Here is a 16853-nt window from a genome sequence, read left to right as displayed (position 1 = left end):
TGCTGAGGGGAGGAATGTCACATTTAACTCTGCTACTGAAGAAATGAAATCCTGTGAATGAAATTCCACAAATGATAAAAAAAAAAGCCTTCCTTTTTATTAGTTTTTTAAAATGATTTCCCAACCACGCTCATGGGTTTGGCTTTTTGGAGGGGGTCAGAGGGTGGGAATTGTGCTAGCCACAGCTATCAGTCCCATGTATACCCAATTTATAAATAGTACTTTATTAAAATCAGTTAGACATATCAGGGAGTGATGGATTTACATCTGTGCCATTAATAGAAGAGTTCAGATTGTTTGTTATTTTGCTTGGAACACACGGGTACATTTTTCACTAACATACAAATCACTAGACAAATATTTATTATTTAGACAGTTTTTATATAATTGTATCTAATCTGAATAATAAGCCTGTGCTCTGCATTAGCAATAGAAGCTGGGATGGTACTAAAGGATATTATATCCGTATTTAAACAGAACTAGATTGTACTTTCATAAGAAGACGAGATTCTGATTTGGGGGACTGACACAGAAGGAGAGCGCTGCCTCTCAGACAAAATCCTCCCATTCACCTTGGGAGCTTGCAGAAGTTCCACAGATAGAGCTGCACATGATTCATTCTCTGTAGAAATCTATAGGCAGAGAAGGGAGTTGCAGAAGTGAAACAGGGCCAAGCCGTGCTGTGACATCATTTCCTGCAGAGGCCATGGATATCCCAAGAGATACCTGAGACAGAATCAATGCTGCTTCAAGAAGCATTAACTGCCAGTGGGTCTGACTATGGCGCACAAACAAGAGGGAGCTCACCAAAAAACCAGACATCTTTCCTCAGCCCCAGAAATCAAATTGTTCTACTTCATATTAGCATCAGCAAAAAATTAATATTAAGATCTCCTGCCCACGTTTGATCAAGCATATGCATTCTCTTTCCTATTCTCCAATTCTTGTAGCCTTATTAGAAAGACAAACCATAACATCTTGCATGGTTTCAAAGTATACCTGTGACAAAAGTAAATACTAACTTTAAAACAATTCACCTCACAGAAACATAAGAAGCAAAACAAAACAAAAATGGGTAACTACATTCAATTTTACCTTTGTGAGATGATTCTTCTCAGGGGTTTGTCATTTATGTAGTATTTGAATTCAGTATAAGACTACTCCAGTATATTTGTTTTAGATAACTGGTGTAAATAATTTACTTTGGATTGACACTGCAGAAGAGATCAGAAAGAAAACCGTTGACGGGTACATACCACTGGCAGATCTTCAGGTGAATCACCTCCTTCTCACCTCACAAGAGAAAGTGATATGCTGACAGGCTGACACTTTGGTTATATCATCCAATACTTAGCAGACACATGGAAAGACTTCCTCCCCATCCCCAATCTTTCATAATGTGAAAAAGAATTTGTCACTTGCAAAAAATGCTCTCTACACCCCACCACAGTCATTGCTGTTGGAGAAGCAGACAAAGGAACAAATTAGTTTTTTAAAGAACTGAATTTATTTTAAAGACAATTTGGAAGACTTAGTATCTGTTTAAACCAGATTTCAGCCTATTTAAGGCATTCTGAAATTGTGGTCTGTGGACCACCAATAGCCTGCAGAGCACTTCCTGGCGGTCTGCAGTGAGCTGGCTGATCACATGGTGCTGGCTTCTCCTTATTTCTTAAAATACAAGAAAAGACATTAAAATAATTGATGATAAAGTTTGCAGATGAGACAAAATTGGTAAAGTGGGAAATAATAATGGGGACAGGTCAATTATACAGACCAACCAGTCTTGCTGGGTAAGGTGAGGAACATGAATTTTAACAATATGCACTTTAAAACAGCCAAATGCAAGAAACAAAGAATGTAGGTCACATTTACAAGATGGGAGATTGCATCCTGGAAAGCAGAGACTCTGAAAAGGATTTAGTGGTCACAGTAACTAACCAACTGAACAATAGATAACTAACTGAACATTAGCTTCCAGTGTGGTAGCTAAAAGGGCAAACACAATCTTTGGCTGAATAATCAGGGTAATGTCATATAGTAATAGGGAGTGGTATTACGCTGTCTATGGCATTAGTAGGGTTGCCAACCCTACAGGATTGCCATGGAGTCTCCAGGAATTAAAGATTAATCTTTAATTAAAGAGTATGTCATGATGAAACCTCCAGGGATACGTCCAACCAAAATTAGCGACCCTAGGCATTAGGGAGGCAATTACTGGAATACCGTGTCAAGTTCTTGTGTCAGCACTTCAGAAAGGATGTAGAAAAAATTAGAAAGGATTCAGAAAAGAGCTAAATGAATGCTCATAGGTCTGAGAGACCTGCCTGATAGCAACAGACAAAATAAGCTCAATCTATGTAGTTTAGCAAAGAAAAGGTTCAGAGGTGACTTGATCACAATCTACATTGGGAAGAGATTTCTGTTAGTAGACCACTCTTTTATCTAGCAGAAAAAGGCATAATGAGATTCAATGGTTAGCTGCTGAATCTAGACAAATTCCGATTAGACATAAGGTGCAAAATTTTAGTAGTCAGGATAATTAACCACTGGAACAACTTATCAAGGGACACAGTGAATTCTCTATCACTTGCAGTCTTTAAGACAAAACTGGACATCATTCTTAAAAGATATGCTATAGCTCAAACAGATGTTATAGGCCTGATGCAGAAATTACTCCTGTGTTATGCAGGAGATCACACTAGATTATCATAATGGCCTTTTGCGGGGGGGATTAAAAATGATTTCTTAAAAATTTAAATTGGATTTTTAAAATTTAAATTAAATGGAGTTTTATTAATAAACCTATTTTAAATTCTGATAACCTATGTTAAGGCCCAAACATATTGTAATCTGTTAAAATCACTTAAAGTAAATTTAAAAAAAATTAAGCAGCACATGTTTGCTGCCAACTTATGAAGAAAGTCAAACCACTAAACTCGTGTAAGTCACTGGCTAAGTACCTGGAACCAGAGTTTGTTGAAGTGTGAAACCAGCTTTTGACAGCAGTAGCCTCTTCTGCAGGTGAAGAGAAAATATATTCTTCATTTCAGTTTATTCAACTAACTCAGTTCAATGATTACTTCATTCAAAGTTAAGAAACCAACTGGAAGTAGAAAAAGCAGTTAACTGGTTTCCTTTTCCAATCTATGTACAAAAACTAGGTCTGAAAGGACAAGATCTACTAGTTCTAAAATCTTGAAGGATATGGTGACCAGAAACAATCAGTTCAATTAATTAATGACAGATAATACTTGCTTTGTTTAATAAATCAATCAGTTTAAAATGTAAAACATGTTTTGATAAACTGTTATTTTTATGTTTTCAGCACTTCTAATGTAGATTTGTTTAATAAAAAAATTAAAATGCTGTGTTTGTGTATTTTTAATTGAATGTTATTTTCCATCCAAACAGAGCTTGACACACATCACAAGTAAACAATTAATCATCTAGTAAATCACCATTTTCTAACATAAAAAATATAATAAAAAAAGAATCTCAATAAAGATAAGGTAAGCTATACGATTGCTTCAGTAAATGTGTATATATATAGTATATCCTCTAGGTTAGCAAAAAGAAGCACTAAATTTGGTGTTAAGGCTATATTTATTCACAAATGACATGTTTTAATTAGGGCTGTCAATTAATCACAGTTAACTCATGCAATCAACTCAAAAAATTAATTGTGATTAAAAAAATTAATCACAATTAATCGCACTTATAACAATAGAACACCAATTGAAATTTATTACATATATTTGGATGTTTTTCTACATTTTCAATATTGATTTCAATTACAACACAGAATACAAAGTGCACAGTGTTCACTTTATATTATTATTTTTGATTACAAATATATGCTCTGTAAAAATGATAAAGGAAATACTATTTTTCAATTCACCTCATACAAGTACTGAAGTGCAATTTCCTTACCTTAAAAGTGTAACTTACAAATGCAGATTTTTTTGGTTACATAACTACGCTCAAAAACAAAACAGTGTAAAACTTTAGAGCCTACAAGTCCACGCAGTCATACTTCTTATTCTGCCAATTGCTAACACAAACAAGTTTGTTTACATTGACAGGAGATACTGTTGCCCGCTTCTTATTTACAATGTCACCTGAAAGTGAGAACAGGTGCTCACATGGCACTTTTGTAGCCAGCATTGCAAGGTATTTATGTGCCAGATATGCTAAACATTTGTATGCCCCTTCATGCTTTGGCCGCCATTCCATGCTGATGATATTCATTAAAAAAATAAGGCATCAATAAAATTTGTGACTGTACTCCTTGGGGGGAGAATTGTATGTCTCCTGCTCTGTTTTATCCGCCTTCCGCATATATTTCATGTTATAGCAGTCTCGGATGATGACCCAGCATACGTTCGTTTTAAGAACACTTTCACAGCAGATTTGACAAAACGCAAAGGTACCGAAGTGAGATTTCTAAAAATAGCTAAAGCACTTGACCCAAGGTTTAAGAATCTGAAGTGCCCTTTAATATCTGAGAGGGAAGAGGTGTGGAGCATGCTTTTAGAAGTCTTAAAAGAGCAACACTCTGATGTGGAAACTACAGAACCCAAACCATCAAAAAAGAAAATCAACCTTCTGCTGGTGGCATCTGACTCAGAAGATGAAAATGAACAGCTGTTGGTCCGCACTGCTTTGGATCATTATCGAGCAGAACCTGTCAGCACCATGGACTTATGTCCTCTGGAATGGTGGTTGAAGCATGAAGGGACATATGAATCTTTAGAGCATCTGGCATGTAAATTTCTTGCAACGCCAGCTACAACAGTGCCTTGCAAATGCCTGTTCTCACTTTCAGGTGACGTTGTAAACAAGAAGCAGGCTGCATTATCTCCTGCAAATTGTAACTAATCTTGTTTGTCTGAGTGATTGGCTGGCCAAGAAGTAGGACTGAGTGGACTTGTAGGCTCTAAAGTTTTACATTGTTTTATTTTTTGAATGCAGTTTTTTATGTACATAATTTTACATTTGTAAATTAAAACTTTCATGACAAAGAGATTGCACTATTGTACTTGTATGAAGTGAATTGAAAAATACAATATTTTTTACAGTGCAAATATTTGTAATAAAAATAAATATAAAGTGAGCACTCTACACTTTGCATTCTGTGTTGTAAATGAAATTAATACATTTGAAAATATAGTAAACATCCAAAAATATTTAAAATAAATGGTATTCTATTGTTGTTTCACAGTACGATTAATTTTTTTAATCGCTTGACAGCCCTAGTTTTAATGGTTGCCAACTAATGAGACTCAATCTTTCTTTAGGAAACTAACTATAAAGTACAAATTAAAAACATGATTAAAATTGATAATTTAAATCAAGGTTTCCTGCTTATTGATTTAATTCATGATTAAAATTGGTGATTTAAAGTCCTTTGATTTAAATCATTCCACCCTAGTCCTTTGTGGCTCTAAAATCTATGAATTACTCAAAACGATGAACAAAAATACCTTTTACAAGATTCCATGTTAAGTCATAATCCTTCTAATTAGTATCCGAAAGGAAATACTTTTTACACAATATATAATTATCCAGTGGGACTCACAGTCACAAGATATACATGCTATGGGCTAGATCTTCAACTTGTGTAAATTGTCACAGCTCAGTTGGAATCATGACAATGTACACTAGCTGAGGATTGAACCTTAAGATTTGAGATTGATAAAATACTTCAATAGGTAATTAGAACACCCATTGTTACAATAGATATATTCAGAAGATATAAAAATACTCATGATTCATGGTATAACTCAACAACTAACTACCTTGATATAAGCAAGAAACTTCCCTATATGGGTAAGTGATTTCATAATTGACCTTCACAGGGCTTCTTGAAGTATCAGGTACAGGTCACTGTCACGGACAAGATACTAGAATAGATGGATTGCTGCTCTGACCCATTACGGCAATTCCTATGTTCCTAAACAGGATATGTCAGTTCTTAAAATCAAAAGGTAATCTGTTTTAAACAGTGTACTGCAACACCAAGCAACAGTTTAGGGCAGCAGATGAAGATGAAAAGTATATTGAATTGAAATTGTAGGGGGAATTTAGGGAGGCAGCCATAATTAGCTGAAATGTAATATGGCTAGGACAACAGAGTGAGATCGTATTTCTTATTAAAAAATGTCATATGATCCTTAATGACTACAAAGGATCAAGGGCTCAGTTGCACATCTCATCTGATCCATCAACAGAGCACTTCCTACTATCCTACTGGGACACAGATTTTGTACATTTACATAGATGAACACTAAAAAGAAAAAAACACTAGGAAAGTCCATAAAAAAGAATTATGCTAACTGGATATAGGAAAGGAACAACAAGAAGTAATGGGCTTAATCAACAGCAAGGGAGATTTAGGTTAGATATTAGAAAAACTTTCTAACTTTAAGAATAGCTAAGCTCTGGAATAGGCTTCCAAAAGAGGTTGTGGAATCCCTGTCACTGGAGATTTTAAAAATAGGTTGGTCAAACACCTGTCAGGGATATTCTAGGTTTACTTGGTCCTGCCTCAGCACAGGGGGAATGGCTGTCTCCAGTCCCTTCCAGACCTACATTGTTATAGTCGCACAGTTAAATTGCTGAAACTCAGGAGAATCCAGAGCTAAGGTTGCAAGTACAAACTGTCCTAGACTTTGTCTGCATGGTACACAGAGTAGTCTCGTGTAAAAGATGTAGCATGTGTTCCTAAGGCTGCGATCCTGCCATGAGCTGAGCATGGGCAGTATGCAGATGGCAAGCAGTGGAGCTCATGGGAGGATCATGACAGAAAAGTCTGTGAGATGCTGTGGTGCAATGTGAGAAGCTGCATGTGACCATATAACTGGGGTCGCTGTCATGAGTGATGATGGATGGTTAGGACTCATGCAAACTTCCCACCTTTTGAGTGTCCAATAGGCAACCCCTCATTCTGTGAAGTAGGGGTTCTGTATGGAATCAGGGCCTGGCTCTCAGAGACCCCTCAGCAAACCCTGCCCACAGAGGATGGCTGTGCCTTGCCTGGGGCTGTCCCCTCCCTGACAAGAAGGTCGCCTCCCCATCATCCCCTACCAGGGAGGTCATCCCTTGCCCTCACTGAGCATGAGGGAGCATGCCAGGGGGCAGCAATGCTGGGCTATTCCATGGCTCCCTCTCCTGAGGGAGACCACCCCCAGCAGGGAATCGGGGAGAAGGCCACACTTCCCAGCTCAGCCATCCAAAATACAGGACCAGGTAGTAATGGAGGACTTTAACTATCCAGACATCTGTTGGGAAAGTAATACAGCAAAACAAAATTTTCAGTAAGTTCTTGGAATGTATCAGGGACAACTTTTTGTTCCAGAAAGTGGAGGAAGTAATGGGCAGGAGGGGAGAGCCATTTTAGAGCCATTTTCATCAACAGAGAGGAATTGGTAGTGAATCTGAAGGTGAAAGGCAATTTGGGTGACAGTGATCATGAAATGATAGATTTCATGATTCTAAGGAGAGGAAGGAGTGAGAGCTGCAGAATAAGGATAATGGACTTCAAAAAAGCAGACTTTAACAAACTCAGAGAACTGGTAGAAGAAAATGGGAAGAAAATCTAAGGGAAAAAGGAGTTCAGAGAGCTGGCAGTCCTCAAGGAGGCCATATTAAAAGCACAACTGCAAACTTATTTAATGCAAAGGAAAGATAGGGAGAATAGTAAAGGGCCAATATAGTTCCATGAGGAGCTCTTTAATGACCTGAAAATCAAATAGGAACCCTACAAGAAGTGGAAACATGGCCAAATTGATAAGGAGAAGTACAAAATAACAGCACAAGTATGTAGGGATAAAATCAGAAAGGCTAAGGCACAAAATGAGTTACACCTGGCAAGGGACATCAAGGGCACTAAGAAGAAGTTCCTTAAATACATTAGAAGCAAGAGAAAGACAAAGGAAAGCATAGGTCCTCTACTTAGCAGGGAAGGAGTGCTAATAACTGATGGCATGAACAAAGTTGAGGTACTTAATGCCTATTTTGCTTCAGTCTCCACTAAAAAGGTTAATGATGACCAGATATTCAACACAATTAATATTAACAACCAGGGGGAAGGAATAAGTCAAAATAGGGAAAGAACTGGTTAAAGAATATTTAGATAAATTAGATGTATTCAAGTCAGCAAGGCTTGATGAAATTCATCCTAGGGTACTTTAGAAACTAGCTGAAGCAGTCTTGGAGCCCTTAGCAATTATCTTTGAGAAAGTATGGAAGACGGGAGAGGTCCCAGAAAATTGGAGAAGGGCAAAAAAGTACCTGTCTTTAAAAAGGGGAACAAGGAGGACCTGGGAAATTATAGACCAATCAGCCTAACTTCAATACCTGGAAAGATGCTGGACCAAATTATTAAACAATCAGTTTATAAGCACCTGGAGGATAATAGGGTTATAAGGGAATAGTTAGCATGGATTTATCAAGAAGAAATCACGCCAAACTAACTCAGTGTTCGTTTTTGATCAGATCACTGGCTCAGTGGGTTGGGAGGAAGCAGTAGACATGATATACCTAGACAGTAAGGCTTTTGATACAATTCCGCATGACATTCTCATAAGCAAACTAGCAAAATGTGGTCTAGATACAATTACTATAAGATGGGTGCTCAACTGGTTGAAAGACCATACTCAAGGAATAATTATCAATGGCTTGCTGTTAATTGGGAGGGCATATGTAGTGGAGCCCTGCAGGGTCAGACATGGATCTGGTACTATTCAATATTTTCATTAATGACTTGGATAATAGAGTAGAGAGTATGTTTATAAAATTTGCAAATGACTCCAAGCTGGGAAGGGTTAAATGCACTTTGGAGGACTAGTTTAAAATTCAAAATGACCTTGACAAATCAGAAAATTGGTCTGAATTCAACAAATGAAATTCAGTAAAGACAAGTGCAAAGTACTTCACTTAGGAAGGAAAAATCAAATAAACAATTACTCTGGCTAGGTGGTGGTACTGCTGTGAAGAATCTGGGGGGTTTTGTGGGCCACAAACTGAACAGTAGTTGTCAATGTGATGCAGCTGCAAAAGACGTTTATATGATTCTGGGGTATATTACCAGAAGTATCTTATGGGGAGGGATAGCTCAGTGGTTTGAGCTTTGGCCTGCTAAACCCAGGGTTGTGAGTTCAATCCTTGAGGGGGCCATTTAGGGGATCTGGGGCAAAAATTGGGGATTGGTCCTGCTTTGAGCAGGGGGTAGGACTAGAGGACCTCCTGAGGTCCCTTCCAACCCTGATATTGTATGTATGTAAGACACAGGAGATAATTATCCCACTCTACGTGGCACTGGGGGGGCCCCAACTGGAGTACTGTGTCCAGTTCTAAGAGCCGCAATTTCAGAAAGAGGTGGAAAAATTGGAGAGAGTCTAGAGGAGAGCAACAAAAATGATAAAAAGTTTAGCAAACCTGACCCATAAGGTAAGGTTACAAAAACAGGGCTTGTTTAGTCTTGAGAAAAAATGACTGAGGGTGACCTGATAACAGCTTTCCAATATGTTAAGGACTGTTATAAAGAGGACTGGGCTCAATTGTTCTCCACGTCCTAGGACAAGAAGTAATAGGTTTAATCTGCAGTGAGGGAGATTTAGGTTAGATATTAGGGAAAAGTCTCTAACTCTAAGGATAGTTTCAAGCACTGGACCAGGCTTCCAAGGGAGGTTACGGAGCCCCCACCACTGGAGGTTTTGAAGTAGAGATTGGACACACAGTGGTGCTGGAACTAGCGGTGCTGTCATACCCCTTAGCTTGAAGTAGTAATAACAAACACCAAATAGATGGTTTCCATTATTAGCACCCCCACTATAAAAATTGTTCCTGAACCCCTGTGGGCAAACCCCATCAGGGATGGACTGGGGGTGGAGGTCCTGTCTCAGTACATGGGCTGGACTAGCTGACCTTTTCAGGCCCCCTCCAGTAAGGGTTACCACCTGGCCAGCATTTGAGCAGCCTGGCCAGTTTTTGAAATTATAGTAAAGAACAAAATTGTCAGACACATAGATGAACATAATTTGTTGGGGAATAGCCAACATAGTTTTTCTAAAGGGAAATCATGCCTCACCAATCTACTAGAATTCTTTGAGGGGATCAACAAGCATGTGGACAAGGGGGATCCAGTGGATATAGTATATTTAGATTTTCAGAAAGTCTTTGATAAGGTCCGTCACCAAAGGCTCTTAAGCAAAGTAAGCAGTCGTGGGATAAGAGGGAAGGTCCTCTCATGGATTGGTAACTGGTTAAAAGATAGGAACCAAAGGGTAGGAATAAATGGTCAGTTTTCAGAATGGAGAGAGGTAAATAGTGGTGTCCCCCAGGTGTCTGTACTGGGTCCAGTCCTATTCAACATATTCATAAATGATCCGGAAAAAGGGGTAAAGAGCGAGGTGGCAACATTTGCAGATGATACAAAACTACTCAAGATAGTTAAGTCCCAGGTAGACTGTGAAGAGCTACAAAAGGATCTCTCAAACCTGCATGACTGGACAACAAAATGGCAGATGAAATTCAATGTTAATACATGCAAAGTAATGCACATTAGAAAACATAATCCCAACTATACATATACAACGATGGGGTTTAAATTAGCTGTTAACACTCAAGAAAGAGATCTTGGAGTCATTGTGGATAGTTCTCTGAAAACATCCACTCAATGTACAGCGGCAGTCAAAAAAGCTAACAGAATATTGGGTATCATTAAGAAAGGGATAGATAATAAGACAGAAAATATCATATTGCCTCTATATAAATCCATGGTATACCCACATCTTGAATACTGCGTGCCAATGTGGTCGCCCCATCTCAAAAAAGATATATTGGAATTGGAATAGGTTCAGAAAAGGGCAACAAAAATTATTAGGGGTATGGAACGGCTGCCGTATGAGGAGAGATTAATAAGACTGGGACTTTTCAGCTTGGAAAAAAGACGACTAAGGGAAGATATGATAGAGGTCTATAAAATCATGACTGGTGTGGAGAAAGTAAATAAGGAATTTACTCCTTCTCATAACACAAGAACTAGGGGCCACCAAATGAAATTAATGGGCAGCAGGTTTAAAACAAACAAAAGTAAGTATTTTTTTCACACAACACACAGTCAACCTGTGGAACTCCTTGCCAGAGGATGTTGTGAAGGCCAAGACTATAACAGGGTTTAAAAAAGAACTAGATAAATTCATGGAGAACAGGTCCCTCAATGGCTATTAGCCAGGATGGGCAGGGATGGTGTCCCTCGCCTCTGTTTTCCAGAAGCTGGAAATGGGCGACAGGGGATGAATCACTTGACGATTATCTATTCTGTTCATTCCCTCTGGGGCACCTGGCATTGGCCACTGTCGGTAGACAGGATACTGGGCTGGATGAACCTTTGGTCTAACCCCATATGGCCCTTCTTATGTTCTTTTCGTGGATTCGCCACTTGCCAGAAAAAATAATTTAATCCTCCACTTTTTTAATGTAGGTCTAAAAGCTTTTCACTATTATCACAATACACTGGGATATTGAATGTTAAAGGCTTCTGTGTCCAGCTAAAGATGCTACGATGTTGCTGTTAAAAATAAGAAATGGCTGCAAACATCAAATACAAATCCAAGAAACAGACCCGAGGGACTGCCTTTACGTATGGAGGGCCAAAGCGGTCGCGTTCAGACCCGTAGCGAATATAGCGAATCAATGCCGTTTGGGGAAAATCATCTCGAGGACGATGGTCGAGATAAGAAAACCAGGTTATTGACCCGCCATCTGTGTTACCGCTCTAGAGACTACAAGTGGCTGTCGGCGGGGGAGCTGCTTTTTGCAGTTCAAAGGTGACAGTCCCTCCAGCTCCAACGTCTATGATTTTACCAAGGGGACTCTCCCTGTCACGTGGCAGGGGCGCCTCAGACGTTTCCTTGCACGTGACCCTCCTTTTCCTTCCCTGGGAGGCTTACGGGCCAGGCGCGACCCCCTCCCCGCCGTGCGGAAGTGACGTGCGGCCGCTCGCTTGCTGCGCAGCTCTCCGGAGAGGGACGGGAAGGCGCCGCCGGGCCACACAGCCGCAGGAGACGCAGGCCCCAGCCGCCGCTCTAGCTCCCGCCCCCTCCGACCGCGAGGCTCCGCCCACTCCCCCGCCCGCAGCAGACACCGAGCGACAGGGCCGGGGCCGCCACCACGAAGCGCCGCAGCCCGGTGAGTGCGGGACTGCGGATGGCGCCGGCTTCCGGACCCCTCCCGCCCCCGGTGGAGAAGGGGGCCGGGGCCGGTATCTCCCCTGCGGCCTGGGGGGTGGGAGGCGCGAGGCGCATAGCCTGGGGGGCCCCGGCGGATCCGATGTCCGGGAAGGGGGAATCACCTCCGGCCCGGGGTTTATTTACCTCCGTGCACCCGGGTGCGCCGCCCCCCGCCCGGGCTGCGGCCAGCCCCTGCGCTCCCCTCCCTCCTGCTGGCGGGGGTGACAGCGGCCGGACTCCTCCAGCGCCCGCCGCCGAGGGCTGGGAGGCCGGGCGCTCTGCCCTTCAGGCGGGGAGGCCCCGGGCCGGAGAGGCTGCCTCCCCTGGGGTTGAAAACCCTTCGGGCGCTAGCAAAGGGACAGGCCGCTTCCAGCAGCCATCGCAGGCAGCAAGCACGATTCGTAGTCCGAGGAGGCTCCTGGGCACGTCCTGTAACAGGTGTCAAAAATGGCTTGGCCTGGAGGATGGTAGTGGCCAAGTGATAGGCAAGGCATCCAGTGGTTGTCAGCCATGTTCTTTTCTTAGGCCAAGTCTACTTTTAATTTGGCCCTTCATTTTTCTCTCCCTGCCCCCAGAGAAAGTTACTGCCCTAGGGTAAAGTCTGAGAAAAAGTTAAGTTTTAAGCTGTCTTGCAACATATTGTTAGTCCTCTACTGATGTAGGCTAAATGACAGTCCTGCCAGGACCTTTATGAAAATGAGATTTGCATGCTACCAGGTGGTCAGAGTCAGCAAAATTATGTAAATAATAGTTACATCAAATATTTCCAGTGCATGCTGAAGAATCTGCTTGCAGTCACTGAATGTGCAGCCATGATTTTAAAAAATCTAATACCAATTGTGCTTTAATTAGGCATTTCCCTGCAGTGTTTGAAACACACATCACAATTTTCTGCTGAAAAGTGTTTTTTATTATTCCATCTGAGAAATTATTTGTCCCTTTAGTAAAGTGCTGTTGCTTCAGAGATCAATAGTAGAACTGCACTTTAATATGTATTATTTTACAATAAATTTAAGATGTTTGTGATCTAATTTGACTAGATTTTGTCTGAATTAATATAATTTCGTAGACTTCTAATTGCAAGTGTCATAAAACACACAGCTTCCCAACCTGTGCTTTTTGTGGCAGTAATTATGTATTTCAACTTCCAGGTTGAAAGACAGGAAGAATTAGAAATGCTTTTTTAGGTTCCATCTCTGTGGGGAACTCATGACAGTTGCTTCTCATTTCTAAAAGGTGTGCAGAATCAAGTGAAAACTAACTTTAGGAAAGCATCCTTGTAGGCTAATAACTTACCAAAAAGAAGAAATGTTGTCTTAAGTATACATATATATTAAAGGGGTTTCATTCTTTAAGTATTCATTTTTTCCCTTCCACCTGAAAATCTGTTAACTACCCAAAATCAGCAGAGGGGGTAGTTTTTTTTTGTAGGACTCTTATTATCAAGGAACTGGAGGCTCAATTCCCCAATCGTACTTTCTCACAAATTATATAACATATCTCATCAATTATCTCATGAGGCACAAAAAAAAAAAGTCCTGTTAAACTCTGATTCTATGTGTGATCGGTGTACCACTGGACTAGCCTGAGAGGACTTCGCTTCAAATGTAGCTAATGGAAATTCTACATGAAGTACTGAGTTGAGTAGGTTAGCATTTTTCTTATATAGGGAGGTTCATTGCCATTCTTCTTGAGGAAAAATATCCTCCAGCCCTTTTGCATTACGTATTTACACTGCTGGAAAGGTATAATAATGTAAATAAATTACAAATGATGCTTGTTAATCCTCAGGTTCTTGCACTGCTTGTCAGTTTATACCACAATTTGCTTTAATAACTGATGGGGTAAATCTGTACATGTAAATGGCTTCCTGTAATTTTAAAATTTCCTGTGATGCATAATCATAATGTTTTGTGTTCTCAGATATGAGTGCAAATAGAGACTAGATAATGTTAGTTTGTGTTTCAGCTTTGCAATTCAACCTGGGTGCTGTTCTCACCTGCGTGACACATTTTCTGTGCAATTTTGGGAAGTCACTTAATCCCTCTCCCTCCATATTTTTTTTAGTGGTTCTAAATTTTTTAAAGGTGGGGTTTTAAAAAAAAAATGGGGATAATACTTCTCATGGGGGGAAGTGGAGGCTTAATATTTCTGAAGTGTTTTGAGGTCCTTGGATGGAGCTATATAAATGCAAAGTATCCCTAAACATCTAAAACAGTGCAGGAAGTGCTCTCCTAGGCCTTGCCTATGTTGGAAATTTCCACCAGTGCAACCCCCCTAGTAGTGATAAAATAAATCATGACTGCAGCATGCATAGGGGTTTGCACAATTGCATGGACCTCAGTGACTGAAGTCTTGGCAAAACACCATGTAGTTAAGGTTTTAGCCAATGTTCGCTGTTTCAGGGCAAAAGAATCCTGAATTCTAGTCTTTGCTTGTAGATAATGAAGGAACTGGTTTGTAAAATTAAAAGGCCTTTAAACATTGTATTGCTGATTTTGGAAGTTCATTGAATTATTTAAAGCTTTACATTTCTTGGTTAAGCTTCATAGAAGTGAAATCAATGAGCAAAATCTGAAAACACCTGATGTAAAGTTGGGCAAGGATGGACGTTTGACTGTAGTCAGAAATATATCGACAGACACAAATCACAAGTGGAAACTTAGAATTTGCAGTGTGGATTCTAAAAGTGATCCAGAATAGCTAAATGTTAAATATTTTTAATGTTTCCTTGAACTCTACAGGTCAGGTGTTGAATGAAAATATTGTGGATTATAGTACACTTGTGCCTTTGGGAAGCAGCCTGTTTAAGTGAGATTCTTCCCAACTCCTGTGATGTGGAGCATCTAATGAAATGAGTACAAAGCAACGTTTAGCAGATTGTTCTAGTTCTGCAATTGAGGTGTAGCCGAATTTTTGAATACTAAGCTGTGGTTAAATATAATAAAGCCACTAACCTTTTTAGAAGCCTTATAGTTTTTTCATGTATCTTTGTGTAGAAGTAGTCTTAGAAATACATTCTTAAATCCTATGATCCATTCTAGAAACACTTTCTCAGCTCTAACTGTAGTAGAGGTATTTTCCAGCACCTAAATCAGGTTAACCAAAACAGTTTCAGCTATAGCAGCCTGTCTGCGTGTGTTCAGCTTCCTGGAACATTAGTTGGGGTGGGGAGAGGAGAAGGGGAACAAAGTTTTCTGCATGTTGGTCTCTGCCCAGAGGTGAGATTTGGCAAACTTGAGCAAAAAGGGAGGGGGGGAAATAAATTTTTCCCTATTAAACATTTCCAAGCATACTTCAGAATTAGCTACATATAAAATGACTGAATAAAATCTAGCAATATAGAAAAGGCCGGGGGGTTGCAACCCCCAGGAGGAGACTGTGTGATTTCTAGCACACAAACACGTTGGGTCCTTCACTGAAGATGTGGAAAGGATTATTTTTCACTGAGTTGAGTTGTGTCTAAGGCTCAGTCCATGCTTGGAAGACCTGTAAGCATTTTTCTGTACTGATATAGCTCCATCCAGTGGTGGAAGCTGCTGGTTAAACACCACAATTGTACAAACACCTGCTGTGTCCAACTGCAGCTTCCTTTGTTGTTAGCACAAATGGGTGGGCCTACATTGGTTCAGATACATGTGTACAAACTTTCCAAGTATGGATGCCTCCGAAATGGAAGAACTTGACATAGTATTAATAACAGCTCTGTACTTCCCACAAGGAGGCTGTGTGATGCAATTTAAGGCCTTACTTGTGTGGAGTCCCCTTTGTGCTGACTCCTTACTCTGCATTTCAGTTGATATGATGCCCTGCTGGAGTTGCTGTCTCACCTGTTTTTGTCCAGTTTCTATAGAATTCTCTTTTCTGGGTTTGTTTTTCAGCTTTTCCCAGGTTGCATGTTCTTCAGCTCTCTTGCTTATTTATGACCATGCAGTTTGTTTGTTTGTTTGTTTTTACTATTCCATCACCCTTCCATTGAATACTCTTACTGTTTCTTCCCTTCCCCAGAAGTCTCCCATGCTACTTAGCACTGTTGCCTCCCAGTTACTATAGAGATTGGGGAGGGCTGCATTTTGAAAGAGACGGTCACAGGGCTGAGGGCACCAAAGAGAGGGAGAGATTTGTGGTAGGCCTGCAGGTGTGAACACAGAGGAATGGCCTCTCCCAGGGCATTCACTCCATGATCTGGAAATACCAGGACTAAAGGAAAGCTGGGATCTCATGAGTTTTTTTTAAGGCCAAAAAAGGCAGAATGTTTTAAAACATTAAAAGGGGGACAAGGATGGAAATAGGAAGGCAAAGAGGTGCAGGGATGAGAAGAGAACATACAACAGGAAAGATGTGCTGATGTGTAAGTGGATGAAAGTTAATTGATTTACAAAAGAGTGAGAGAGACAAAGTAAAATGGCACAGGCTAGTGAAATATTAATCCTTAAACCCTACTGTGATTGTATGGAAACTATCCCACAGCTTTGTACGTGGAAGAGAGGGTGAGTCAGGAAGTGTTGTAGAAATGTTGCTAATGGGAATTAGGTCAAATTGCTCCTTTATAGTTTGGCAGGTAGTAAATGCAGCTGCAGGTAATGTTCCTTAATAGGCAATGTAAATTGTGGGTTA

At 40.3% G+C, this 16853-nt stretch overlaps 1 protein-coding gene across 1 annotated transcript in view; it reads left to right on the top strand.

Moving 5' to 3' along the window:
* The first annotated feature begins 12060 nt into the window (after positions 1-12060).
* The window catches only part of FAM168B (family with sequence similarity 168 member B), a 35651-nt gene continuing 30858 nt past the window's right edge, over positions 12061-16853 (top strand). The window contains exon 1 of the mRNA XM_074964009.1: positions 12061-12195. The gene's annotated coding sequence lies outside the window, so the exon portion shown is untranslated. The remainder of the gene's footprint in view (positions 12196-16853) is intronic.

This window comes from Natator depressus, chromosome 9 (genome assembly GCF_965152275.1).
Source record: "Natator depressus isolate rNatDep1 chromosome 9, rNatDep2.hap1, whole genome shotgun sequence".
Lineage (NCBI taxonomy): Eukaryota > Metazoa > Chordata > Testudines > Cheloniidae > Natator > Natator depressus.
This window is presented reverse-complemented; position numbering and strand designations above follow the sequence as displayed.